Raw genomic sequence first — 8,472 nt, 5'->3', positions numbered from 1 at the left:
AAGAATGTTAGAAAAAGCTTCATAAAGTGGATTATATAGAATGTGCTTTAAAAGAGTTTGGTATTTTACTGAGTGGGAAAGAGCAGTACGGGGAGTTATTGTTCAAGGGTTAAAGCTATGCAAAATGGGTCAATTACAGAGATAGGCTCTAAAACATAGTACCTATAGTTATTACTGAGGTATTTTGTATTTAACAATTTGTTAAGAAGGTCGATCTTAGGGATTCTGACAACAACAACAACGACAACAACAACAATAAAGGGATGTAGGAAACATTTGGAGGTGATGGGTATATTATTACCTGGATATTCATTGTGGTAACAAGAGTAATATATATGTGCAAATTTGCCAAACTATATCCATTAATTACATACTGTTTTTGTATAACAATTTTACTTCAGTTCCTACTATATTGCCTGGCAAACAATACTTTATACTTAAAGTAAGAGCAATGATTATTGTATGTGCATGTTGAAAATAATAAAGAAAGCAGGTGACAATAAGACATCCTGAGTCTTTTGGAAATAATAGCATTCACCTGCTTTCTCATCCATTGAGATATCACCACATTTAGGTACTTGTGTGTCCCCGGAAGTTTCTTGTGGAAGATTTAGTTATTCTCTTTTCGTTAGGCTCTACCAACCAAGAACAAATCACAGACTCAGACAGCATCATAAAAAGGCTCAGACCTACCATGTCCAGAGACTCCAGGCTCAACCCACATTGATGCTGGCCCTTCAGCCATGAGACTCCATTTGCTTCTTCTTATTCTCCTTCTTTTTTCAATTCTTTTATCCCCAGGTAAGTTGGTAGCTGATTACTATAAGGTTCTGCAGATTAGAAGGCTATATCCCTGGCCAAACAAGATCCTAGAATCAGTTCTGTGGGTTCAAGAACCTAATATTTACAGATTCACTAAGATTATAATAGGGAAAAATAGAAAAGAGACTCATTTAGCAGTAGCTCCTGTTGATAAGATTCCATCCATGTTTTTTGATCTAGTGAGTGGATATAATAATGGATGCTGCTGAAATTCAATCCTGTCAGATCAAACTGCCTACATATCAATTTCCATGCCCCACCAAGGCATCTCAAGATACAAAGTAAGGATACAACAGAACGTGACCTCAATGAGATGCCTTTGTGGGACCTGGAAATTTATATGCAGGCAGTTAGATCTGACAGGATTGAATTTCAGCAGCATTTATTATTATATTTGCTCACTAGGTCAAAAGAGATGGATGGAATTCTATCAATAGGAGCTACTGCTAAATGAGTGTTGACAAATCTGAAAGTTTTATTCAAAGAGACAAACAGAAAAATTATAATCCTAGAATAAGTGAAAATTATATGAGAGACTTTTCAAAATAAATTCTATTTTACGTGGCTATGAATAACAAATGATTTGCAAAGTGAAACTTAGGACTAGAAAGGAGAGTTAAAGGAACTTCAGACAAGTGAATTAATAATAAGTAAAGACACCAAGAAGTGCCGCTCGTGGTATATTACAGGTAACCACACAGAAATGGGTAACATCACTTTCAATACTAAACCAGATAAAATTTAATCGTCTAAGCATGCATTTTGAGGGCTTTTGGAAAAAAACAGCATAATAAACCTAAAGAAGATAAAGGGAAAGTTATAAATACAAAATATTAATTAATGAAACAAATGAGAAAAAAACTAACATTTTAAAAAACGCTTTTCATAAAGTCTAATATACTTTATAATAACCTGGCAACACTGGACAAATGAGAACATGCTTAAAATAACTATTGCAGGAATGAAAGGTTAATGTCAAAACATGTTTCAGAGATTCAAATAATTTTTTAAAAAATATATTTGTGTATTATATTCCCTCTTTGCTGTGTACTGGGGGATTTTCCTGTTGCAGTTCACTACATCATGTGTCATCAATTGTGACTGTGTCATCAATTTTTATGCTAGTAAATTATTACCATCAGCATACAAATATGCTGTTAAGCATGTCCTTGCTTTTCTTCTGATGCCAGCTGTCAATCTATTTTTTGCTCTAGTTTTCAGCAAAACATCTTAAAAGAGTTGTCCATACTCTCTGTCTTCAATTCCTCTCCTCTCATTGTCTCTTAAATATATCACAGTTGGGCTCTCTCCCCTTTTTTCGATCATGTTATTGACACCACTTTTGTCAAAGTTACCAATAATCTCCATATTGCTAGATCCAATGATCATTTTTTACTACAACTTTAATTGGCCTATTAGCAGCATTTGACACAAATAATCACTTCCTTCTTCATAGTATACTTTCTTCACTTGGCTTCCAGGACAGCACATTCACTTGATTCTCAGCCTATCTCACTGGAGCTACCACTTCGGCTTCCTTTGTTTCTTCCTCATCTTTTCCCGTCACACTTCCTATTGGAGAGCTCCAGAGCTCAGTTCCTGATCCTCTTCTCTTCTCCCTCACCACACACTCTGGAGGGGCTCAGCAAGTCTCATCCTCTTAAATTCTCCTTTTGGACCTCCTTTTGAACTGCAGGCTTATAATAAATTATCCAACTGCATAACTGGTATATCTACTTGGACACTGAATTTCAAAAGTCATAGATATCCAAAATTGAACTCATGATTTTCCCTCATAAACCACTACATACAGATTTTCTCTTCTTGCAGAATGCCATGGTCAGCACTGGAGCCTCTCTTAGCTCTCCTGTACACTTTCATCCTCAGCAAGCCTCTATCTCTGCACCTCAAGAATCTCTCAGGGCTCCCATCCCTTGTCCAGCCTTGGACAGTAGCTGCCTCACACTCAGTGAAAGACCAGAGAATCTGCTTCTCTCATCTACCTGCCCTGCCCTGTCTTCAGACATCAGGTCCCTCTGCTTATGCACCTGTGAGAAAAGAGAGTGAAGGGGGCATTGTCTCAGCTCCCCCACCCACTCCCCAGTAACAGAGGATTTTACCCGATTCTCACAGTAAGACCTTTACCTTGCTCTCACCTCAAACTGCAGCAGTTCCTACATGCCTGTCCCTCAAAAGGGTCTCAGGTAGTTCTGCTCTCCATCCGATCTTACCTAGGAGCACACAAGATAGGTCATGAAAAAACCATTAGTGGGGTCGGGTGCTGTGGCTCACGCTTGTAATCCCAGCACTTTGGGAGGCCGAGGTGGGCAGATCACGAGGTCAGTGGCTAACACGGTGAAACTCCGTCTCTACTAAATACAAAAAAAGAGCCGGGCACGGTGGCATGCGCCTGTAGTCCCAGCTACTTGGGAGGCTGAGTCAGGAGAATCGCTTGAACCCTGGAGGTGGAGGTTGCAGTGAGACAAGATCGCGCCATTGCAATCCAGCCTGGGCGACAGAGTGAGACTCCAAAGAAAGAAAGAGAGAGAGAGAGAGAGAGAGAGAGAGAGAGAGAGAGAGAGACAGAGAAAGGAAGAGAGGGAGGGAGGGAAGGAGGGAGGGAGGAAGGAAGGAAGGAGGGAAGGAAGGAAGGAAGGAAGGAAGGAAGGAGAAGGAGAAAGAAAGAAAGAAAGAAAGAAAGAAAGAAAGAAAGAAAGAAAGAAAGAAAGAAAGAAAGAAAGAAAGAAAGAAAGAAAGAAAGAAGCATTAGTGAGGGAAAGTGAGTGAGAGTGAGTGTGTTTGGGCCCCTACTGATGATGCTAAACTATCACAAGCCCACACTCAGCCTTTCAACATTTGCTGGAGATTCATTGTTTCCTTGTTATCTCCATCAAGGGCAGCTTCCTCCTGCTTCTGCTGCTGCAACTCAGCTAGGCACAAAGCATCTGTGGATCCGTTCTTTATTCAGCAGGGCTACATCACTCTGAATTTAAAATAATTAGCTTTTTTTGAGACCTCAGTTCTGTGTTTCAAAATGAAATCTATGATCTATAGATTATCCAGCTTATTCTCTTTGTCAGGGCAAGAGCATTTTTCTACAACTTTCTAAATTCTAAACAAAAGTAAAAGTTCACTTCTTTTCAGAATCCCCACATGTCAGAAAGTGTTACTATTATCATCAGTTTAGTGATATTTATGGAATTCCAAGTTGACTCTAATATCAGCTTTTGGGTTAAGTTCTTTCTTTCTGATATGTAGCCTTTGAAATTTTATTTGCTGCAGATCTTTTGGTAGTGAACAATTTTAATTTTTATCTGTCAATTTCATATTGTTATTTTTGATCTTGAAAGACAGCATTACTGAGTACCCAATTCTATATTAACAGTTATTTTCTCTCGACATTTGTTGATACTAGTTTACTCATTTTTAGTGAATGAGTGAACAAGTGAATCTCCAGCAAATGTTGAAAGGCTGAGTGTGGGCTTGTGATAGTTTAGCATCATCAGTAGGGGCCCAAACACACTCACTCTCACTCGCCCTCCCTCACTAATGCTTTTTTCTTTCTTTCTTTCTTTCTTTCTCTTTCTTTCTTTCTTTCTTTCTTTCTTTCTTTCTTTCTTTCTTTCTTTCTTTCTTTCTTTCTTTCTTTCTTTCTTTCTTTCATAATCAGATAAATATTATTTCATTGTAAATTATCCTTTTTTCAATGTTTGTATGGTCTGGTGTTTGGTTTTAATGTTTTATAATTTAACTAAAGTGAGTTGATTTTTATATCATCTGTTAGAAATATATTCTTTGAATCAATGGGTTTATACCGTTTCTTAATTTCTTTCTGAGAATCTCTTGAAATGGTGAATCCTTTTACACTTCTCTCCCCCCATATTTGAATTAAATAAATGTTAGACCTTCTGTTTCCATGCTACATTCTGGGTATATCATGTAAACATTTTTTTTCTTCACTAGTTATCCTCTTACCTGTGTCTAAGATATCATTAATAACCTGCATTATTTTTAAATTATTTTTTTGTTTCAGACCTGCCTTTTTTTTTTTTTTTTTTTTTTTTTTTTTTTTTTGGAGATGGATTCTCGCTCTGTTGCCCAGGCTGGAGTGCAGTGGTGTGATCTTGGCTCACTGCAACCTCCACCTCCTGGGTTCAAGAGATTCTTCTATCTCAGCCTCCTGAGTAGCTGGGACTACAGGCACCCGCCACCATGCTCGGCTAATTTATATATATATATTTTTTAGTAGAGACAAGGTTTCACCATCTTGGGCATTCTGGTCTTGAACTCCTGACCTCGTGATCCACCCATCTTGGCCTCCCACAGTGCTAGGATTACAGGCATGAGCCACCATGCCCAGCCAGACCTGCCCATTTTTTCTATCATCTATATTGTTTTACTATTGTTTTTACATCTTTGTAATAGTAGATTGTTTCTTTAAACAATTGATACACACCTGCTTAATTATTTCTCCACATTGATGATTTCAATATATTTAGTTTTAAAGGGTCTACATATGCTATTCATTTCATTAACTTTTATTCATGGTGTCTTGCTTACCTGATCATTTTTAATACTGAACTCATTGTTCATCCTTAACCTGACATCATTTTATGGTCTGAAATGAGAATGCTATTATCCAGACTTCCTCTGTGAAGCTGACTCAATGCTTTAACTCAATATAGAAGTTTCAGCATTAACAAACTGGAATTTCTGATGGCCCAAGAGTCAGTAGTACCATCATTAGCATTACTGATCATAGCAGATCTTCCCAGAAGATCTGGGAAACCCTCACCCCCCTCCATCAGCTATCCAGTACAAAGTGCCCACTGCTCAAGCTCCAGTTCACAGACTATTTTTGTGTTTGAAAGAGGAGATATTTTAAGAACTTGCCTAACCATTTTCAGGGATAGAAATGTTTCAAAGAGATCCTCTACTATATATTTGTTCTATAGCAGCAGTCACTTGAGAGCAGCTAACTTGCAGTCATGGCCAAAAGCCTAAATCTTTCTTTCATTCTAGTCACACCTATTTTGTATCTTTTGGGGATATCTCAGATTCAGATGCATTCATAGTATTCTATGATTTGGGACACTACTACAGATTCTTCAAAATGTTACAACATTCCAATGGTATTTTGGGAGGTATAGAAGGAGAGGAAAAACAATGGGCTCAAGTCTCCTCTGACTTCTCTTCTTACAATATGTTTCATTGTTCAAAACTTTTAGAACTATATTAATACAGCATTGACAGTGGACATTCTTCTTTTCATTCTGACTTTAATAGGATTGAAGGAATGTTTTGCTATGAAATTGCTATATGGGTTGTATTCAGACAAATTTTGACTTTGTAAAGGCAATATTCTCCTCATTATTTTTAAATGCTTACCAGGATTCACAGTATTATTTTCAGTTCTCCCTGTTTAAAGGCATATTTAAATAACTTGATGACTTGGATATATTATATATGTTACTCTGCTACAGAAACAGAAAAACCACCACCAAATTATATTCTAAGATACTTGGTACACCAATTGCACCATCTTTTTTTTATCTAAGACATTCAATTCTTCCACAGGTGGGAGCACATGAATTAGCATCATTTACTACTTGTAGCTTTCACTACAGACTTTCAGACTTATGGTGCCTAAAAGAAATAGAATACTTCTAGCTGGGTTTAAAAGCTACAAATAAACAGAGGAAATATACACTATTTTGAAAGTACCACTTGAGTGTTATGCATGTATTTCAATATTATGTTGCTAATTTTAATTGTTCGAAGTTAAAGAGCTTAAACCTCCCCCTCATGCATTCCTGAATCATCCATTACTCCCACACATACATTGTTTGATACAGCATAAACCTAAGTAAATAAAGATGTGGCAAAATGAAAAAAATAAAATAACGTTATACCATTCTCATCTGTGAATGGCATCAGTAGACAGATGTGAATAAAAGTAATGTGATTATCATTTTAAAAATCATCTTTAATAGGATCCATTTACTATGAAATGAACATTTGCTTAATGAATAATAAATCTTTGACACAATGAAAACTATTAATGCAGAGTGAGACCAAAATGAAGGTAATAACTGATTTTTTCCTAACCCTTGCTTTAGTTGGTCTTTCCACTAGACTGTCACTTAATTTTAAGGATATTATAATAGCACAAAGCCATCAGCTTTACCATTAGAGAGATCTTCATTAAATTATCTTTGTTGTAATAAAGGTCATCTGGAGGAAATACTGGTCTGGACACAATAATAAATGTTAAGCTTTCTAATATTTTCCACTTTTAGACACAAATTGAAAGGATCATTTATAATGTCAAAAATATACTTTTTTCTAACTAATCTATCCTATGACTAAGACACTATTAGCAATAAAGTAGATAGAGCAAATCTAAATGTGGAGAGAAAAAGTAATTTCCACTTACGTTTGGACAGATGAAAGCACGGATAAATTGAAAGCCTGAAATATTAGCTTGGGGGAATGAAATCACTTGGGGGAGCAAGAGCAGGATACACCAGGCTTTAACTCTATACTTCCCCCAAGAAAAAATATATAGATAGCTAAGTACAAACCAAAATAGCACTGGGAGGGTTCTAGGGACCACTTAAGAAGCTACGGCAACACAGTGAAGCCAAAAAAAAAAAAAAAAAAAAAAGAAAAAGAAAAAAAAAGAGAGAGAGAGTGAAAGAAAAAAAAAATAGCCATATAGAAAAAAACAACTGCTGAAATCAGCATACCTGAGACTGCAGAAATATCTTTTTTGGCTAGGAACGAAAAAAAGCAGAAAGGGACTATCAGTATCAGCCACAAGGTGGAACCACCATGGCCCTCAGTAACCCACTCTGGCAGAAGACACTGGCATTTTTGCCCTGCGGTAAGCAACAGCCATTTCTGAGAGAAAACGCAGAGGAAAAGATGAAGATGTACCATCCCCTCCCACAGCTCTTTTCCCCCACTGAAAATACCGTGACTGTTGTGCCAAACCAGGATTGGAACTACTACCTTTCTTAATCTGCATGTGTCTCTGACATATGAGCAGCAACCATTTCAAAAGCTCCCACGTAAAAATGCTCATACTAAATTTATTCTCTTACTTAAGAGTGTTTATGGATTTACATTCCATTTGTGGACTATGTAGATCTCACTGGATCTTCTTTCCTGCAGTAAGAGGTGGTTTGGGTGCTGCTGAAGGTCATTGTCTCAATTTGTCTGGTGTTTGCAGAAGAGATGTCTGCAAAGTAGTAGAAGATCAAATTGGTGCCTGCCGAAGAAGGATGAAGTGCTGTAGAGCATGGTGGATTTTAGTGCCAATTCCAACACCACTTATCATGTCAGATTATCAAGAACCCCTTAAACCTAAGTTGAAATGAAACTGATGTAAAATAAAAATACATCAAAAGTGAAGTTCTTTGCATCTAAGAATATTGAAATATACATATTAAGTACTTCCATCTTGATCACCATCTTGTATTTTCACTTATCAACATAAATGAATAAATACTAATTTCAAATATACCCAATACTATTTCTTTGTGAGTCATTAACAGATCTTAACAAAACCTTTAAAAATGAGAAAACTGTTATTTTTGTTTTCCAAGATGGTGGATTGAAGGCATTGTTAGCCTGCCTCTTGCACTT

At 36.7% G+C, this 8,472-nt stretch overlaps 1 long non-coding RNA gene across 1 annotated transcript; it reads right to left on the bottom strand.

Moving 5' to 3' along the window:
* Positions 1–646: 646 nt before the first annotated feature.
* Positions 647–7,321, bottom strand: LOC139361063 (uncharacterized). The gene is made up of 3 exons (XR_011618629.1): positions 7,259–7,321; positions 2,979–3,053; positions 647–853 (listed from the first exon to the last, which is right to left on the bottom strand). It is a non-coding gene; the product is annotated as an uncharacterized lncRNA (long non-coding RNA).
* Between the last annotated feature and the right edge of the window lie 1,151 nt (positions 7,322–8,472).

The sequence above is a fragment of the Macaca nemestrina genome, assembly GCF_043159975.1.
Source record: "Macaca nemestrina isolate mMacNem1 chromosome 4 unlocalized genomic scaffold, mMacNem.hap1 SUPER_4_unloc_5, whole genome shotgun sequence".
Classification (NCBI taxonomy): domain Eukaryota; kingdom Metazoa; phylum Chordata; class Mammalia; order Primates; family Cercopithecidae; genus Macaca; species Macaca nemestrina.
The sequence above is the reverse complement of the archived record's forward strand: the minus strand, read 5'-3'. Positions and strand labels throughout refer to the sequence as shown.